Source organism: Saccopteryx leptura, chromosome 2 (genome assembly GCF_036850995.1).
Source record: "Saccopteryx leptura isolate mSacLep1 chromosome 2, mSacLep1_pri_phased_curated, whole genome shotgun sequence".
In the NCBI taxonomy this organism is placed as follows: domain Eukaryota; kingdom Metazoa; phylum Chordata; class Mammalia; order Chiroptera; family Emballonuridae; genus Saccopteryx; species Saccopteryx leptura.
This window is the reverse complement of record NC_089504.1, coordinates 306,769,499-306,789,146: the sequence shown is the minus strand read 5'-3', so window position 1 is coordinate 306,789,146 and position 19,648 is coordinate 306,769,499. Positions and strand designations below refer to the sequence as shown.

The 19,648-nt window shown below is 43.9% G+C and overlaps 1 pseudogene; it reads left to right on the top strand.

The window, feature by feature from the left end:
• Positions 1-768: 768 nt before the first annotated feature.
• Positions 769-19,648, top strand: LOC136392182 (RNA-binding protein 34-like; annotated as a pseudogene).

Below are 19,648 nucleotides of genomic sequence, written 5' to 3'. Positions count from 1 at the left end.
GGCTCGCTGGCATGCCTGAAGATCTGCAGGTGGAATCAACCACAGGTGGGAAGGGTTTGAGAAGGGGGCAGAAGATGCACTTGCAGCTCCAGAGAGGGGAAGACCACAAGTGACTGGGTACTCTGCTGTGGGGAGGAGCAGAGAGGTTGGGAGACAGTAGGGGAGATGTTAAAAGCGGCTGCAGAACGTGGGGTCACGGCCAGCATTCCCACAGTCTGCCAGCAGCCAGCACTTGGTGCAGAGACAGAGAAAAATGAAGTGCGGACCCCAGCCTCCCAGGTCCCATTTCTTCCCTCGCAGGTACAAAGAGTTGCGTAGACTTACCCCATGGCTGGTTTTCCAGGACCACTCTCTCCTCTGAAGAACAGAGATGCTTCGTGTCTGGTCGCTGGGCCTGTTGAGATGTGAGAAGGAGCCGCTGAGGCCCGAGGCCGCCATTACTAAAGCCCTCACAACAGGTACCACCCATCATCACAACTGCAGCCCTGCCTCCATCCTTATGGCAGCAACATCGCAGCTGAGGTCAGCCTGGGAACTTCACAGAGCTAGAACTTGTGATCCAGCCACACCTAATAGAAGAAAACAAAAACCTCTCAAAATTGAAATGTCTTCTTTTTCTCTTGAATTTCATTTTTTTTCATTCTTATATTTTTATTCTTTTTTTGTGGGTGTTTTGTTTCTTTTAACTTTTTATTTTTTAGTTGTTTTTATTAAATTTCTTAACAATACTACTCTCAAATGCCATAAAGGAAGAAGAAAGTGAATAGCATGGCCACAAAAGAAAGAGAAGTAGTTCAGAAAGAAAATGAAAAATCTCCGAAAAGCAATCTCAACCACAAGGAAACCTTCAAGTTAAACAATAGAGAATTCAAAGTTAAAGTTCTGAAAACACTCAGTGAGATGAGAGAAAACACTGATAGGCAATTTAATGAGCTCAGAAAACAAATTAATGAACAAAATGAGTACTTCACCAAGGAGATTGAAACTTTAAAAATAGAGATGAACTCAACACATGAATTGAAAAATGAGGTAGCAAGTTTAATAGAACCGGCCAGATGGAGGAGAGAATCAGTGATATCAAAGACGGACAATTAGAGATGCTGCAGAGAGAAGAAGAGAGAGATTCACAAATTTTTAAAAATGATAGAGCTCTACAAGAATTGTCTGACTCCATCAGAAAGAGTGATATAAGAATAATAGGTATAACAGAAGAAGAAGAGAGGGAAAGGGGAATGGAGAGCCTATTCAAACAAAAAAATTGATGAGCATTTCCCAAGCCTATGGAAAGAGTTAGATCCTCAAATCTAAGAAGTAAACAGAATGCCAAGTTACCTCAACCCAAACAGACCTTCTCCAAGACACATTGTAATAAAATTGTCAAAAATAAGTGACAAAGAAAGAATCCTCAAGGCAGCTAGGGAAAAGAACATACATATAAAGGAAGGCCCATCAGGTTATCATCAGATTTCTCAGCAGAAATTCTACAAGCCAGACGAGAGTGGACCCAAACATTCAAAGTACTAAAAGAAAGGGATTACCAGCCAAGAATACTATATCCATCAAAGTTATCCTTCAAATATGAAGAAGAAATAAAAAATTTTTCCAGACATGCAGAAGCTGAGGGAATTTATCACTAGAAAATCCTCACTTCAAGAAATTCTCAAGAGAGCTATTCTACCAGACACAAAGAACAAAACAAAACTACAAGTAAAAGCTCCAACAAGGTCACAATAAAAACAAGGATAATCTGTGACAACAATAACATAAAAAGGGAGAGGATAAAGGTCTGCAGTAGCAAAGGAGGATGGAGTACAGAAGCACTCATAAGACAAAGGACTCTTGTATATATGAGAATTTTTCTCTTAAAAACGTAATGAGCCTGACCTGTGGTGGCACAGTGGATAAAGCGTCGACCTGGAACGCTGAGGTCGCCGGTTCAAAACCCTGGGCTTGCCTGGTCAAGGCACATATGGGAGTTGATGCTTCCTGCTCCTCCCTCCCCCCTTCTCTCTCTCTCTCTCTCTCTCTCCTCTCTAAAAATTAATAATAAAAAAAGAAAATTAAAAAAAAAAAAAGAAACAAAAACTTAAAAAAAAAAAACGTAATGATGTCCCTGGCCAGTTGGCTCAGTGGTAGAGCTTCAGCCCAGCGTGTGGAAGTCCAGGTTCAATTTCTGGCCAGGGTACACAGGAGAGTTGCCCATCTGCTTCCCCTTCTCTTTTCTATTTCTTCCCTTCCTGCATTGGAGCAAAGTTGGCCTGGATGCTGAGGATGGCTCCATGGCCTCTGCCTCAGATTCTAGAATGGCTCTGGTTGCAATGGAGCATCGCCCCAGATGGGCAGAGCATTGCCCCCTGGTGGGCATGCCCGGTGGATCCTGGTCCAGCGCATGTGGGAGTCTGTCTCTTTGCCTCCCTGCTTCTCACTTCTGGAAAAAAATCCTACAAACCCCCCAAAAATGGCCTGTCCGGGCGGTGGCGCAGTGGATGGAGCGTAGGACTGGGATGCAGAAGACCCAGGTTCGAGACCCCGAGGTTGCCAGCTTGAGCGAGGGCTCATCTGGTTTGAGCAAAAGCTCACCAGCTTGAGCCCAAGGTCGCTAGCTCAAGCAAGGGGTTACTCGGTCTGCTGAAGGCCCTTGGTCAAGGCACGTATGAGAAAGCAATCAATGAACAATTAAGGCGTTGCAATGCGCAAGGAAAAACTAATGATTGATGCTTCTCATCTCTCCGTTCCTGTCTGTCTATCCCTCTCTCTGACTCTCTCTCTGTCTCTGTAAAAAAAAAACAAAAAAACCCCCCAAAAATGTAATGGTAACCACCCACAAAAAAATCACTACTGAAACACATAGCTTAAAAAAAAACGAAACAGGGAAATGAAGTATGGAAAACCACCAAACAAAAACAAAGGACAGAAACACAAAAGAGAAGAGCAAAAGGAGACACAGGGCTACCAAAAAACAAAATATAAAATGGCTCTAGGAAATCCTCAAGTGTCAATAATTACCCTAAATGTAAATGGACTGAAATCACCAATAAAAACGCATAGAGTAGCAGATTGGATCAAAAAGCAAAACCCAAATGTATGCTGCCTTCAGAACACACACCTAAGCTGCAAGGACAAAAGTAGAGTTAAAGAGAAAGGTTGGAAAATGATTCTCCATGCAAATAATACCCAAAGAAAAGCAGGTGTAGCCATACTAATATCTGACAATGCTGACTTTACAACAAAGGTAACAAGAGACAAGATGGACATTTCATAATGATCAAGAAGACATAACACTTCTCAATATATATGCACCAAATCAGGGAGCACCAAAATATATAAGACATCTACTAATTGATCTAAAAATATAAACAGATAAAAGCACAGTCACACTTGGGGATCTCAATACACCATTGACAACTTTAGATAGATCATCCAAACAGAAAATAAATAAAGAAATATAAGCCTTAAATGTCATATTAGACCAAATGGACTTAATAGACATTTATAAAACATTTTATCCCTGGGCCCTGGCTGGTTGGCTCAATGGTAAAGCGTTGGCCTGGTGTGCAGGAGTCCCGGGTTAGATTCCCGGCCAGGAAACACAGGAGAAGCGCCCATCTGCTTCTCCACCCCTGCCCCTCTCCTTCCTCTCTGTCTCTGTCTTCCCCTCCCACAGCCGAGGATCCATTGGAGCAAAGTTGGCCTGGGCGCTGAGGATGGCTCTGTGGCCTCTGCCTCAATTGCTAGAATGGCTCTGGTTGCAACAGAGCAATGCCCCAGATGGGCAGAGCATCGCCCCTTGGTGGGTGTGCCGGGTGGATCCCGGTTAGGCGCATGCGGGAGTCTGTCTGCCTCCCTGTTTCCAACTTCAGAAAAAATACAAAAAAAAAATAAATAAATAAAAAAACATATCCCTAATATTATACATTCTTTTCCAGTGTGCATGGAATATTTTCAAGGGTAGAACATATATTGGGCCACAAAACTAACCTCAACAAATTCAAAAAGACTGAAATTATACCAAGTATATTCTCTGTCCATAAGGCTTTGAAATTAGAATTCAACTGCAAAAAGGAAGTAAAGAAACTCACAAAAATAGGAAATTAAACAACATACTTATAAAAAATGACTGGGTCAAAGAAGAAACTAAAACAGAGATTAAAAGATATATACAAACAAACAAGAATGACAACACAACATATTGAAACTTCTGGGATGCAGCAAAAGCAGTAATAAGAGGGAAGTTTAAATCATTATGGGCATATAACAAGAAACAAGGGAGATCCCAGGTAAGCCACCTAACATTACATCTGAAAGAACTAGAAAAAGCAGAACAAAGGCAATCTAAAGTCAAGAGAAGAAAGGAAATAGTAAAAATTAAAGCAGAACTAAATGAAAACAAAAAACTATAGAAAAAATAATACAACAAAGAGCTGGTTCTTTGAAAAGATCAATAAAATTGGGAAACCTTTGGCTAGACTCACTAAGGAAAAAAGGGAAATGACTCATATAAACAAAATCTGAAATGAAAGAAAAGGAATTACCACAAACATCATAGATATACAAAGAATCATACTAGAATACTATGAAAGATTATATGCCACCAAATTTAAAAACCTAGAAGAAATGGATAAGTTCCTAGAACTATGCAATCTTCCTAGACTGAGTCAAGAAGAAGTGGAAAACCTAAATAGACCCATAAACAGGGAGGAAATAGAAAGAACTATCAAAAACTTCCCCCAAAATAAAAGTCCAGGACCAGATGGCTACACTAGTGAATTCTATCAAACATTCAAAGACTATTTGGTACCTATCCTTCTCAAAGTCTTCTAAAAAACAAAAGGAGCAGCAATACTCCCTAACACATTTTATGAGGCCAACATAACCTTTATACCAAAACCTGGCAAGGACAACACACACACACAAAAAAACTACAGAGCAATATCTCTAATAAATACAGATGCAAAAATCCTAAATAAAATACTAACAAATAGAATACAGCAACCCACTAAAAAATAATATTTCACGATCAAGTGGGATTCAATCCAGGAGCACAAGGATGGTTCAACATATGTTAATCAATCAATGTGATACAGCACATCAACAAAACAAAGGACAAAACTTATATGATTCTCTCAATAGATGCAGAAAAGGCATTCAATAAGATATATCCATTTATGTCTAAAACACTCAATAAAATGGGTATAGATAGAAAATATTTCAACATAATGAAGGTCATATACAATAAACCATCAGCCAATATCATACTAAGTGGTGAAAAACTAAAGACTTTTCCTCTAAAATCAGGAACAAGAGAAAGCTACCCACTCTCTCCACTCTTACTCAACATATAGTTCTGGAAATTCTAGCCAGAGCAATCAGGCAGGAGAAAGAAATAAAGGCATCTTTATCTGGAAATAAGAAGTAAAGGTATCACTTTTTGCAGATGACATAATACTGTGTATAGACAACCCCAAAGACTCCACCAAAAAACTATTAGAAACAATAAATCAAAAGAGTCAAGTCACAGGATACAAAGTCAATATACAAGTCTATAGTTTTCCTAATACACCAACAATGAAACTTCAGAAAATGAACTCAAAAATACAATTTCTTTTACAATTGCAACAATAACAAAAAAATAAAATACATAGAAATAAACTTAACAATGGATGTGAAGGACCTATATACTGAAAACTACAAAGCATTACTGAAAGAATGTGAAAAAGACAATTTTTTTTTTTAATATTTTATTTATTGATTTTTTTAGAGAGAGAGGAGTGAGAGAGAGAGAGAGAGAGAGAGAGAAGGGGGAGGAGCAGGAAGCATCAACTCCCATATGTGCCTTGACCAGGCAAGCCCAAGGTTTCGAACCGGCAACCTCAGTGTTCCAGGTCGACGCTCTCTCCCACTGCGCCACCACAGGTCAGGCCTGAAAAAGACAATGAAATAAAAAAATATTCCATGTTCATGAACTGGAAGAATCAACATAGTTAAAATTCCCATATTACCAAAGCAATATACAAATTTAATGCAATCCACATTAAAATCACAATATCATTTTTTTAATGTGGATTAAAAAATTTTAATGTGGATTAAAATTTTTTTAACGTGGATTAAAAATTTAATGCAATCCACATTAAAATCACAATATCATTTTTTAAAGAACTAGAACCAAAAAACCCCAACTCACCAGGTTTGTATAGAACCATAAAAACCCTGAATAGCCAAAGCAATCTTGAGAAAAAAAGAATGAAGCCGGAGATATCACACTACCTGACTTCAAATTATACTGCAGATTTTGTGTGTGTGTGTGTGTGACAGAGACAGAGAGAGAAACAGAGAGGGATAGATAGAGACAGAGAGAAACAGGAAGGGAGAGAGATGAGAAGCATCAATTCTTTGTTGTGGTACCTTAGTTGTTCATTGATTGCTTTCTCATATGTGCCTTGACAAGGGCAGGGTGGTTGGTCTACAGCAGACCGAATAACTCCTTGCTCAAGCCAGCGACCTTGGGCTCAAGCTGGTGAGCTGTGCTCAAACCAGATGAGCCCCTGCTCAAGCCAGCGATCTTGGGGTCTTGAACCTGAGTCCTCCGCATCCCAGTCTGACACTGTATCCACTGTGCCACTGCCTGGTCAGGCAAGTTTTTTTTTTTATACCCGATAATCAAAACAACATGGTACTGCCTGACTAGGCAGTGGCGCAGTGGATAGAGCGTTGGACTGGGATGCAGAGGACCCAGGTTCGATACCCCAAGGTCTCCAGCTTGAGCACGGGCTCATCTGGTTTGAGCAAAGCTCACCAGCTTGGACCCAAGGTCGCTGGCTCGAGCAAGGGGTTACTCAGTCTGCTGAAGGTCCACAGTCAAGGCACATATGAAAAAGCAATCAATGAACAACTAAGGTGTAGCAATGAAAAACTGATGATTGATGCTTCTCATCTTTCTCCGTTCCTGTCCATTTGTCCCTATCCGACTCTCTCTTTGACTCTCTCTCTGTCTCTGTAAAAAAATAAAAAACAACAACAAAAAACCCAACATGGTATTGACAGAAAAACAGACCAATGGAACAGAAATGAAACCACTATATATGGAGAAATAGTCTTTGACAAAGGAGCCAAAAACACACAATGGAGAAAAGAAAGCCTCTTCAATAAATAGTGCTGGGAAAATTGGAAAGCTACCTGCAAAAGTATGAAACTTGACTACACCTTGTCCCTTTGTACAAAAATTAATTTGAAATGGATCAAAGTCCTAAATATAATACCTTAAACAATAAATTACATAGAAGAAAGCATAGGTACTAAACTTCTGGACATTGGCTGTAGAGAACATTTTATGAATTTGACCCCAAAGGCAAGAGAAGTAAAGGCAAAAATAAATGAAGGGACTATATCAAACTAAAAAGCTTCTGCTCAGCAAAAGAAACTGACAATAAAACAAAAAGGCAGCCAACTAAATGAGAGATGATATTTATAAACAACAGCTCCAATAAGGGGTTAATATCCAAAATATATAAAGTTCAGTAACAAACAAGCAAACAATTCAATTTAAAAATGGGTAGAGGCTTGACCAGGTGGTGGCGCAGTGGATAGAGCATCGGACTGGGATGCAGAGGACCCAGGTTCAAGACCCCAAGGTTGCCAGCTTGATCACAGGCTCATCTGGTTTGAGCAAAAGCTCACCAGCTTGGACCCAAGGTCGCTGGCTCGAGCAAGGGGTTACTCAGTCTGCTGAAGGCCTGCAGTCAAGGCACATATGAGAAAGCAATCAATGAACAACTAAGGTCTCGCAATGAAAAACTGATGATTGATGCTTCTCATCTCTCTCGGTTCCTGTCTGTCTGTCCCTATCTATCCCTCTCTCTGACTCTTTCTCTGTCCCTGTAAAAAAAATAAATAAATAAATTTAAAAAATTAAAAAAAAATGGGTAGAGGACTTGAATAGACACTTCTCCCAGGAAGACATATAAATGGCCGAAAGATATATAAAAAGGTGTGCATCTTCACTAGCTACTGGAGCAATGCAAATGAAGGCTACAATAAGAGACCATTTCATGACTGTTAGATTAGCTATTATCAACAAGGCAGGTAATAACAAGTAGAGGCTGTGGAGAAAAAAGAACTCTCATTCACTGCTGGTGGGAATGTAAAGTAGTACAACCATTATGGAAGAAAGTATGGTGGTTCTTCAAAAAATTAAGAATAGATTTACCATATAACCCAGCAAACCCTCTACTGGTTATCTACCCCAAAACTTGAAAACATTGGTATGTATGAAAAGACACATGCAGCCCCAAGTTCATTGCAACATTATTCACAGACATGGAAACAACCAAAGTGGCCCTTGATAGAGAATTGGGTAAAGATGTGGTCCATACATAGAAGGGAAGACTACTCAGCCATAAGAAATAATGACATATTACCATTTATAAAAACATGTACGAACCTTGAGAACATTATACAGAGTGAAATAAGTAAATCAGAAAAAGCTAAGAACTACATGATTTCACATATAGGTGGGATATAAAAATGAGTCTTGTGGACATAGATAAAAGTGATGTAGTTACCACGGGGAGGGGCTTGGGGGGAGGGAAGAAGGGGAGGGAAGTAAAGAGGGACAAATATACAGTGATGAAAAATGATTTGACTTTGGGTGATGGGTACATAACACAATCAACAGTTCAAATGCTATAAAGATGTTTACCTGGGACCTATGTACTCTTGTTGATCAATGTCATCCCATTAAATTAAATGTTCTAAATAAAATTATAAGAAAAACATTCAAAGTGCTCCGGCAGAAGTCCTGGGGACCGGAAGTGTGGGCTCATGGCTGCAGCTCCTGGCGACTTCAGTCTGAGAATGGCCCTGAAAGGAAACCACCCAAAATAAAAAGGAAACAGGATGAGCAGGCAGAACATGCAGCCCACGTCCAAACACCGTTTTTGTAAGAACCTGCCGCGAAAGGGAAAGTGAAGAAGAAACTTTGTGATCCAGATAAAAAGTTGGCAAACAGAGAAAACGCTCTAGCAAATGCTGATTTAGAAGAATAAATACACCAGAAACGAGAGCAGGAAAGAAAAAATTCTCAACCTGGTGTTAAAGTAGCAGATAAAAAAGTTCTTGATGATGCATATCACACAGGTGTCAATCAAAGGAAAAAAAAAATTCAAATCAACCAAGAAGAAAAGCAATTAAAGAATGAGAGGACAGCCTGACCAGGCGGTGGCGCAGTGGATAGAGCGTCAGACTGGGATGCAGAGGACCCAGGTTCGAGACCCCGAGCTCACCAGCTTGAGCGCGGGCTCATCTGGCTTGAGCAAAAAGCTCACCAGCTTGGACCCCAGGTCGCTGGCTCGAACAAGGGGTCACTCAGTCTGCTGAAGGCCCGCGGTCAAAGCACATATGAGAAAGCAATCAATGAACAACTAAGGTGTCACAATGCACAACAAAAAACTAATGATTGATGCTTCTCATCTCTCCGTTCCTGTCTGTCTATCCCTCTCTCTGACTCTCTCTCTATCTCTGTTTAAAAAAAAAACAAAAAACAAACAAAAAAAAACCCGAGAGAACAGTTTTTTTTTTTTTTGTATTTTTCTGAAGCCGGAAACGGGGAGAGACAGTCAGACAGACTCCCGCATGCGCCCGACCAGGATCCACCTGGCACGCCCACCAGGGGTGAAGCTCTGCCCACCAGGGGTGAAGCTCTGCCCACCAGGGGTGTCGCTCTGCTGTGACCAGAGCCACTCCAGCGCCTGGGGCAGAGGCCAAGGAGCCATCCCCAGCGCACGGGCCATCTTTGCTCCAATGGAGCCTTGGCTGCGGGAGGGGAAGAGAGAGACAGAGAGGGGGTGGAGAAGCAAATGGGCGCTTCTTCTATATGCCCTGACCAGGAATCGAACCCGGGTCCCCCGCACGCCAGGCCGACGCTCTACCGCTAAGCCAACCGGCCAGGGGAGAGAACAGTTATTTATGGAGAATTTGCCTGTCACATGTAATAAGAAGCTGAAATAATTTCTAAATTTTATTTATTGATTTGAGAAAGAGTGGACGGGAGAGAGAGAGAAATATGTCATTTCACCTACCTGTCACTTTTGGGTGACTACTGAATGTGCCCTGACTAGTGATCCAACCCATAACCTCCGCGCATCAGGACAATGCTCTCACCAACTGAACCACCCCGCGAGGGCTAAAATCATTTTTTTTTTTTTTCTGAAGCTGGAAACGGGGAGAGACAGTCAGACAGACTCCCGCATGCGCCCGATGGGGATCCACCTGGCACGCCCACCAGGGGGCGATGCTCTGTCCCTCCGGGGCGTCGCTCTGTCGCGACCAGAGCCATTCCAGCGCCTGGGGCAGAGGCCAAGGAGCCATCCCCAGCGCCCGGGCCATCTTTGCTCCAATGGAGCCTTGGCTGCGGGAGGGGAAGAGAGAGACAGAGAGGAAGGAGGGGGGCGTGGAGAAACAAATGGGCGCCTCTCCTGTGTGCCCTGGCCAGGAATCGAACTCGGGACTTCTGCACGCCAGGCTGACGCTCCACCACTGAGCCAACCGGCCAGGGCCTGAAGTCATTTTTTAAAGAGTATGGACCAATAGAATCTGTATGATTTCATTCTGTGATTCCAGAAGAGGGAAGCAAGTCCATAAAGTTGGCCATAATAAAATGTAAAATTCATCCTGATCAGAAAAATCAGAATGATCAGAATGAATGCTTCTGTTGTGTTTAAGGATGAGTGAGCCGCTACTAAAGCACCGAATGGAAATGGGGCCCAGAGTGCTGATGGACTTTGTACTGGAGTTGATCCAGCATCGGAGATCTCACCTAGTGACAAGTGGTCCGTGGTTGTGGGGAATCTGCCGCTGAGGGCCCTGGGGTTTAGGACCACGTTTGCTGTGGGAACATCGTGGCTGTAGAATCATGAGAGATCAACTGACTGGGGTCAGCAGGGGGTTTGGCTGTGTGCTCTTCAAAAATACAGATGCTATTCATCTCGCTTTGAAATTAAATAATTTTGAACTGATGGGAAGAAAACTCAGTTATGTGTTCTGTTTATTAAAGAAAAAGGAAAACAAAATTTAACCCCCAGTTTGAAGAATGTCAGCAAACCTAAGAAGGGATTTGATTTTGTTTCAAAAAATGTAAGACACTGTGTAAGAGTTTATTGAAGAAAAAGCTGTTCCTCAAAAAGAATAAAAGCCCTGCCCTGTTGGCTCGGTGGTAGAGCGTCGGCCTGGCGTGCGGAAGTCCCGGGTTCAATTCCCGGCCAGGGCACACAGGAGAGGCACCCATCTGCTTCTCCACCCCTCCCCCTCTCCTTCCTCTCTGTCTCTCTCTTCCCCTCCCGCAGCCAAGGCTCCATTGGAGCAGAAGATGGCTCGGGAGCTGGGGATGGCTCCTTGGCCTCTGCCCCAGGTGCTAGAGTGGCTCTGGTCGTGACAGAGCGACGCCCCAGAGGGGCAGAGCATCGCCCCCTGGTGGTCGGGCGCATGCGGGAGTCTGTCTGACTGCCTCCCCGTTTCCAGCTTCAGAAAAATACAAAAAAAAAAAAAAAAGAATAAAAAAGGAACCTGACCAGGTGGTAGCGCAGTGGATAGAGCCTTGGACTGGTAGGCAGGGGACCCAGGTTCGAAACTCCGAGGTCGCTAGCTTGAGCCGGGTTCACCAGCTTGAGCATGGGGTTGCTGACTTGAATGTGGGATCATAGATATGACCCCAAGATCTCTGGCTCGAGCAAGGAGTCACTCGCTCTACTACAGCCCCCCAGTCAAGGCACATATGAGAAAGCAATCAATGAACAACTAAGGAGCAGCATGAAGAATTGATGCTTCTCATCTCTCTCCCTTCCTGTCTGTCCCTATCTGTCCCTCTCTCTTTCTCTGTCACAAAGGAAAAAAAAGAATAAGAAAGGACACAAGACAAGTGAATGAACTAAGACACAAAAGCAAAAACCAGAAGTAGCAATTTGAAGCTTTGTTTTTTCCACTGAGTACTGATTATCAAAATGTGGGGAACCCACCAAAAATTTTTAAGAGGAAAATACAACCCACAGAATGAAAGAAAATATTTGCAAGTTATATATCTTATAGGGGTCTAGTGTCCAGAATATATAAACAACTATTACAGCCTGACCTGTGGTGGCGCAGTGGATAAAGCGTCAACCTGGAACGTTGAGGTCACAGGCTCGAAGCCCTGGACTTGCTCGGTCAAGGCACATATGAAAAGTAACTGCTTCTCCTCTCCCTGCCCTTCTCTCTTTCTCTTCTCGCTCTAAAGTCAATAAAATCAATAAAAATAAACAACTATTACAATTCAACAAGAAAAAGACAACCCAAATTTTAAATGGGCAAAAGATTTTAATAGACATTTCTCCAAAGAAGACCTAGAAATGCCCAATAAGCACATGAAAAGATGCCCAATGCCTGACCTGTGGTGGTGCAGTGGGTAAAGCGTTGACCTGGAATGCTGAGGTTGCCGGTTTGAATCCCTGGGCTTGCCAGGTCAAGGCACATACAGGAAGCAACTACTATGAGTAGATGCTTCCCGCTTCTCACTCTCCTTCTCTCCTTCCCTCCCTCCCTCCCTCTCTCTCTCTCTCTCTCTCTTTCCCCCCTCCAAAAGTCAATAAATAAAATCTAAAAAAAAAAAGTTAAAAAAAAAAAAAAAAGATGCCCAACATGAGCTATTAGGGAAATGCAAATCAAAACCATAATGAAACACTGCACCACACCCACTGAAATTGCTGGATTAAAAAAAAAAGATGAACGGCCCTGGCCGGTTGGCTCAGCGGTAGAGCGTCGGCCTGGTGTGTGGGGGACCCGGGTTCGATTCCCGGCCAGGGCACATAGGAGAAGCACCCATTTGCTTCTCCACCCCCCCCCCCCCCCCCCCCCCCCCGTCCTTCCTCTCTGTCTCTCTCTTCCCCTCCTGCAGCCAAGGCTCCATTGGAGCAAAGATGGCCCGGGCGCTGGGGATGGCTCCTTGGTCTCTGCCCCAGGCGCTAGAGTGGCTCTGGTCGCGGCAGAGCGACGCCCCGGAGGGGCAGAGCATCGCCCCCTGGTGGGCAGAGCATCGCCCCTGGTGGGCGTGCCGGGTGGATCCCGGTCGGGCGCATGCGGGAGTCTGTCTGACTGTCTCTCCACGTTTCCAGCTTCAGAAAAATACCAAAAAAAAAAAAAAGAAAAAGAAAAAAAAAAAGAACACTCCATTCCTGTCTGTCTGTCCCTATCTATCCCTCTCTCTCTCTGTCTCTGTAAAAAAAAAAAAAAAAAAAAAAAGATGAACAATAACTAGCGTTGACAAGGCTGTGGATAAATGGGAACCCTCATATGTTGCTGGTAAGAATGTAAAATGTTGCAGCCACTTTGGAAAACAGTTTGCCATTTCCTCAAGAGATTAAGCATAGAATTACCATATGACTTAGCAACTCGATTCCTAGGTATAGACTCAGGAGAATTGAAAACATATGTTCACATAAAAACTTGTAAACGAATGTTCATAGCAGCATTATTGATAATAGCCCCCAAAGCAGAAACAACTCAAATGTCCACCAACTGATGAAAGGATGAACAAAATGTGGTTTATACACACAATGGAATAGTATTCAGACATCTGTTTGCTATAACATGGACAGACCTGAAAAACATTATGCTAAGTGAAAGAAGCCAGACACAAAAGGCCACATATTGTAATAAAATGTCTAGAATACTCAGATCCATAGAAACAGAGAGTAGGTTAGTGGTTGCCAGAGACAAGGTTGAACGAGGAGTGGAAAAATGACTCCCAACAGGTAATAGGTTTCTTTTTTTTTTCTTTCAATTTTATGTATTGATTTTAGAGAGAAACGTGAGAGAAAGAGAGGTGGGGACCATGGGGAAGGAGTGGGAAGAAGCAGATAATAGGTTTCTTTTTAGGTGATAAAAATATTCTAAAATGAGATACTGGTCATGTTGCATGACTGTGAATATACTAGAAATCACTACTTGTTTGCTTTAAAAGGGTGAACTTCATGTAGTATAAATATATCTCAAAAAAGCTGTTTTAAAATGTTTTGTGGGTTTGTTTGTTTGTATCTTTCCAAAATTAGAAGCGAGGAGGCAGACAGACTCCTGCATGCGCCCGACCAGGATCCACCCAGCATGCCCACCAGGGGGCGATGCTCTGCCCATCTGGGGTGTTGCTCTGTTGTGACCAGAGCCATTCTAGCGCCTGAGGCAGAGGCCATGGAGCCATCCTCAGTGCCTGGGCCAACTTTGCTCCAATGGAGCCTTGGCTTCGGGAGGGGAAGAGAGAGATAGAGAAAAAAGAGAGAGGGAAGAGTGGAGAAACAGGTGGGCGCTTCTCCTGTGTGCCCTGGCCGGGAATCGAACTCAGGACTTCCACACGCTGGGCCAACACTCTACCGTTGAGCCAACCAGCCAGGGCCTTGTGGGGTTTTTTAATAAGATTTTTATTGATTTTAGGGGAGAGAAAGGCAGGGTGAGGGGGAAGGATGAGTGGGAAGCATCCACTTGCTTCTCGTATGTGCCTTAACCAGGCAAGCCCAGGGCTTGGAACCAGCAACCTCAGCATTACAGATAAAATGTTTTTAGAAAAAAAAATGTTTTTAGCAACACCCCTCTTAAGGAAATGAATGGGCTGTCTTTGTTTGTTTTGCCATTTCTTTTCTTTTTTATTGATTGATTTTAGAGAGACAGAGAGAGGAACGGGGTTTGGGGGGGGGGGGAAGAAGAGGACAGAGAGAATCATCAGCAAGTGAAAATATCAAGTAGGAAGTTGTATAAGTGAGGCTGGTGTTCAGAGTCAAGGCCTTGTGGAAACATCCAGTGTGGGAGTCACAGGCACACAGATAACAACATTAAAAAACCCATGGAATTGAATGAGGTTACTTTGGGAGAGAGATGGGTAGAGCTTCTCCTTGCCTACTCGCTTGTTTTTAAAACTATCTCATATTAAATACTTATGTTCATTAGTTTTTTTTATTGACTTTAGAGAGAAGAAGGGAGAGAGAGAAACATCGATTTGTTGTTCCATTTATTTATGCATCAGTTGGTTGACTCTTGTATGTGCCCTGACCGGGTATTGAACCTGCAACCTTGGCATGTCTGAAGGATGCTCTAACCAACTTAGCTACCCAACCAGGGCCTATTAATTAGTCTTGTTTCAATTATCGATGCTTCTACTTTTCTTGGCACCATATTACTTAAAGTATTGTTGCTTTTTCATACATTCTGATGGTGTAATACTTTGTCTAGAACTGGACCACCATTTTTAAATAATAAAATTTGAAAGTATTGCCTATTTATGTTTTCAAACAAATCGTAGAAACATTTTGTCAGGACTCAAATAACTGTTAAGATTTTTCAAAAGGATTGCAAAACAGTGTAAATTTGTTTAAGGACAATTAATATCTTCACAGTCCATTTAGTTTAGTCTTTTCATTCAGGAACAAGAAATATTAGTTTTTAAAAATATTTTGAATCAGTCATACATCAACACGGAACAAGTTTTCAAAATGTTACCATTATAGAGTCAAAAATAACTCTCTTGGCTTTTTGCTTACAAAACTAAACAAAACTCTTATCATCTGATCCAACAGTTGTGCTCCTTGATATTTACCCAAAGGAGCTGAAAACTTATGTCCACAAACACACCTGCACATGGGCATTTATAGCAGCTTTATTCATAACTGCCAAAACTTGGAAGCAACCAAGATGCCCTTCTGCAGGTGAGTGGTTAAATAAACTGTACAACATGCAGACAATGGAATATTATTCAGTGCTGAAAAGAAATGACTACCAAGCCAGGAATAGACATGGAAGGAGCTAAAAAAACGTATGGCTAAGTGGGAAAGTCTGTCTACAGCAGGGGTCGGGAATCTTTTTGGCTGAGAGAGCCATGAACGCCACATATTTTAAAATGTAATTCCGTGAGAGCCATACAACGATCCGTGTATGTTACACATTATCCAATAAAAATTTGGTGTTGTCTCAAAGGATGGCTGTGATTGGCTTCAGCCACCCGCAACCATGAACATGAGTGGTAGGAAATGAATGGATTTTAATACATGAGAATGTTTTATATTTTTAACATTATTATTTTTTTATTAAAGATTTGTCTGCGAGCCAGATGCAGCCATCAAAAGAGCCACATCTGGCTCGCGAGCCATAGGTTCCCAACCCCTGGTCTACAGTATGACTCCAGCTACCTGACCTTCTGGAAAAGGCAAAACTATGGAGGCAGTGAGAAGATCATGGTTGCCAGGGGCTGAGCTGGGATCGGGGGTGGGCGCGAATAGGTATAACACAGAGGACTTTTAGGGCAGTGAAAATATTTCGTCTGATAGTACAGTGGTGGAAACCTGTCCTCACACATTTGTCCAGACCCATAGAAAGCATACCACCAGGAGTGGGTCCTAATGTGAACCATGGACTCCAGGTGAGGATGATGTGTCTGTGTGGGTTCACTGATGGTAACAAATGGAACACGCTTGTGCCTGGTGGTGGTGGGAAAGGCAAGCCTGTGTGGGGGCGGGAGGTGTATGGGCAACCTCTGTCCCTTCCTCTCAATTTTGCTGGGAACCTAAAACTGCTCTTAAAAAGTAATCTTAATTTAAAATGTTCAATTCAATGTTTTGGTTTTTTTTTTTTAAGTAAATCTCTTTGTTCTTCCCAGTCCTCCATACTGTTTCCTTCCTCAAAGGCAACTGCTATTTGTAGCTTCATTGGTTCCCTCACCGAGGTGGTCCTGTGTGTATAAGCAGAAGGAACAGGTCCTTTATAGACCAGCGGGAGCAAATTACACACACTGCTCTATGTGCTGCTGTGTTTTACATGGTAATAATTTCATGTCAGCACATAGCTGTTTCATTCTTCTAGACAGGTATATAATATTCCATTTACCCACCCTTTATTGTATAAAAGTACTAGAAGTTCTAGTTGCTTCTTTTTCATGTCTACTATGTCATTAAAAAAAAAATCATCTCCTCCTGGCCAGGTGGCTCAGTGGACACAGCATAATTCTAGTGCACCAAGATCAATCCCCACTCAGGGCACATCCAAAAAGCAACCAATGAGTGAATAACTTAGAGCAGGGGTCCCCAAACATTTTACACAGGGGGCCAGTTCACTGTCCCTCAGACCGTTGGAGGGCCGCCACATACAGTGCTCCTCTCACTGACCACCAATGAAAGAGGTGCCCCTTCCGGAAGTGCGGCAGGGGCCAGATAAATGGCCTCAGGGGCATGCGGCCCACGGGCCATAGTTTGGGGATGCCTGATAGAGGAACAAGTTGATGCTTCTCTCTCTCTCTTTTCCTTCCTACTCACCCCCTTTCTCCTTTCCCTTTACTCTGTCTCCCAAATCAATGGGGGGAAAATTGTTTTAATTGAAAAAAAAAATCATTTCTTAGCCCTGACCAGTTGGCTCAGCAGTACTGCGTCAGTCCACCATGTGGAAGTCCCAGGTTTGATTCCTGGTCAGTACACACAGGAAAAGAGACTATCTTTTTCTTCCCACTACCCGTCCTCTTCCTTCCCACAGCCATGGCTTGAATAGTTAGAGCAAAGTTGACCCCGGGCACTGAGGATGGCTCCATAACCTCACCTCAGGTGCTAAAATAGCTCAGTTGCCAAGCAACAGAGCAGCAGCCCAAATGGGCAGAGCATTGCCTGGTAGGGGGCTTGTTGGGTGGATCCCGGTCAGGGGGTATGTGAGAGTCTGTCTCTGCCTCCCCGCCTCTCACTTAATAATAAAAAAAATCATTTCTGGTTCCTTTCAGATCTTTTCAAATTTGTCATTCATTTCTATAAACAAATTATGCATGTTTTTTAGAGACTAGGTCTGATAATTCCAATAATCGGCACCTTTGTGGGACTGTTTCTGTATCCATTTTATTTCTGGATTTTTGCCATTTTATTTTCCTTTTTTTTTTTTTTTTTCTGAAGCTGGAAACGGGGAGAGACAGTCAGACAGCCTCCCGCATGCGCCCGACTGGGATCCACCCGGCACACCCACCAGGGGCGATGCTCTGCCCACCAGGGGGCGATGCTCTGCCCCTCCAGGGCATCGCTCTGCCGTGACCAGAGCCACTCTACCGCCTGGGGCAGAGGCCAAGGAGCCATCCCCAGCGCCCGGGCCATCTTTGCTCCAATGGAGCCTTGGCTGCGGGAGGGGAAGAGAGAGACAGAGAGGAAGGAGGGGGGGGCTGGAGAAGCAAATGGGTGCTTCCCCTATGTGCCCTGGCCGGGAATCGAACCCGGGTCCCCCGCACGCCAGGCCGACGCTCTACCGCTGAGCCAACTGGCCAGGGCCTATTTTCCTTTTTTAGAAAATTTATTGGGGTAGTATTGATGAATAAAATTATATAGGTTTCAGGTGCACAAGTCTGTCATCGATGTCTGTTATTTCTTGAGGGTGTCTCCCTGCTGTTTCCTTGTCTCCTCGGGGACACAATCCCAGGTGGAGGAAGGTCTGAGGGATGAGAAGGAACAGAGACCACACACACACACACACACACACACAAGATTAAAGTGTAGGTTCTGGCCAGTTGGCTCAGCAGTAGAGCGTCGGTCCAGCATGTGGAAGTCCTGAGTTCAATTCCTGGCCAGGGCACACAGGAGAAGCGCCCATCTGCTTCTCCACCCTTCCCCCTCTCTTTTCTCTCAATCTCTCTCTTCCTTTCCTGCAGCCAAGGCTCCATTGGAGCAAAGTTGGCCCAGGCTCTGAGGACGGCTCCATGTCCTCTGCCTCAGGTGCTAGAATGTCTCTGGCCGCAACAGAGCAACGTCCCAGATGGGCAGAGCATTGCCCCCCAGTGGGCATGCCGGGTGGATCCTGGTTGGGCACATGAGGGAATCTGTCTGACTGCCTCCTCGCTTCTAACTTCAGAAAAATACAAAAACAAACAAAAAAAGATTAAAATGTAAAAAGTAGGTAAACCACCTGATAAACACATAACAAAAAGTTTAAAAAGTAAAATAAAAAATGTACCCTGGTGGGAAAGACAGACACAGGACCAGATATTTGTCGACTCTGTGGAAGGGGCTGTGATAGAGACAGGGCAGGGCAGAGGGGCCCTGGGGCTCAGGGAAGACTCCTGGAAGGGGGGAGGACAGGGCTGTCCTACCAGGTGAATGCACCTGGCCAGGAAGGAGGGAAGGCTGGGGAGAGTGCGACATCCCCAGCTGGGAGAGAGGCCTGAATTAAGGCGGAAAAGCTAGAGCAGCATGGACCAGGTTCATGCTGTTGTTCCTGGTTTCTGCAGCGTGAAGCAGGGGCAGCCGGCCAGGGAACGCTCCCGAAGAAGGAAGGACATATCATATGCAGAGCAAATGGGGGCCCTTCTGCAGGCAGGGGGCCCAGCCAGGGCTGTCCCATCGTCCAGGACAGGGTGGTGTTGGCCTGGACCAGGTGGAGGCCAAGCAGAGGGAGAGGTGCAGGTGGAGCCGAGAGTTTCCGAGGCGGAGTTGGAGAGAATTGGCAATGTGGGAACAGGGAGCGAGATGGCTCCATCAGGGTCACAGCTGCAGGGAAAGCAGGGGTGGGGGCAAGTTTGGACCTGGTGAGGAACCCTCTGAGGTGTGGAGAAGCTCTGGGGGTGGCCGGGATCTGCCTTGCTGTCCAGGTAGAGGGCTTTCAGGGCCGCAGCTGGCCTCCCACGTAG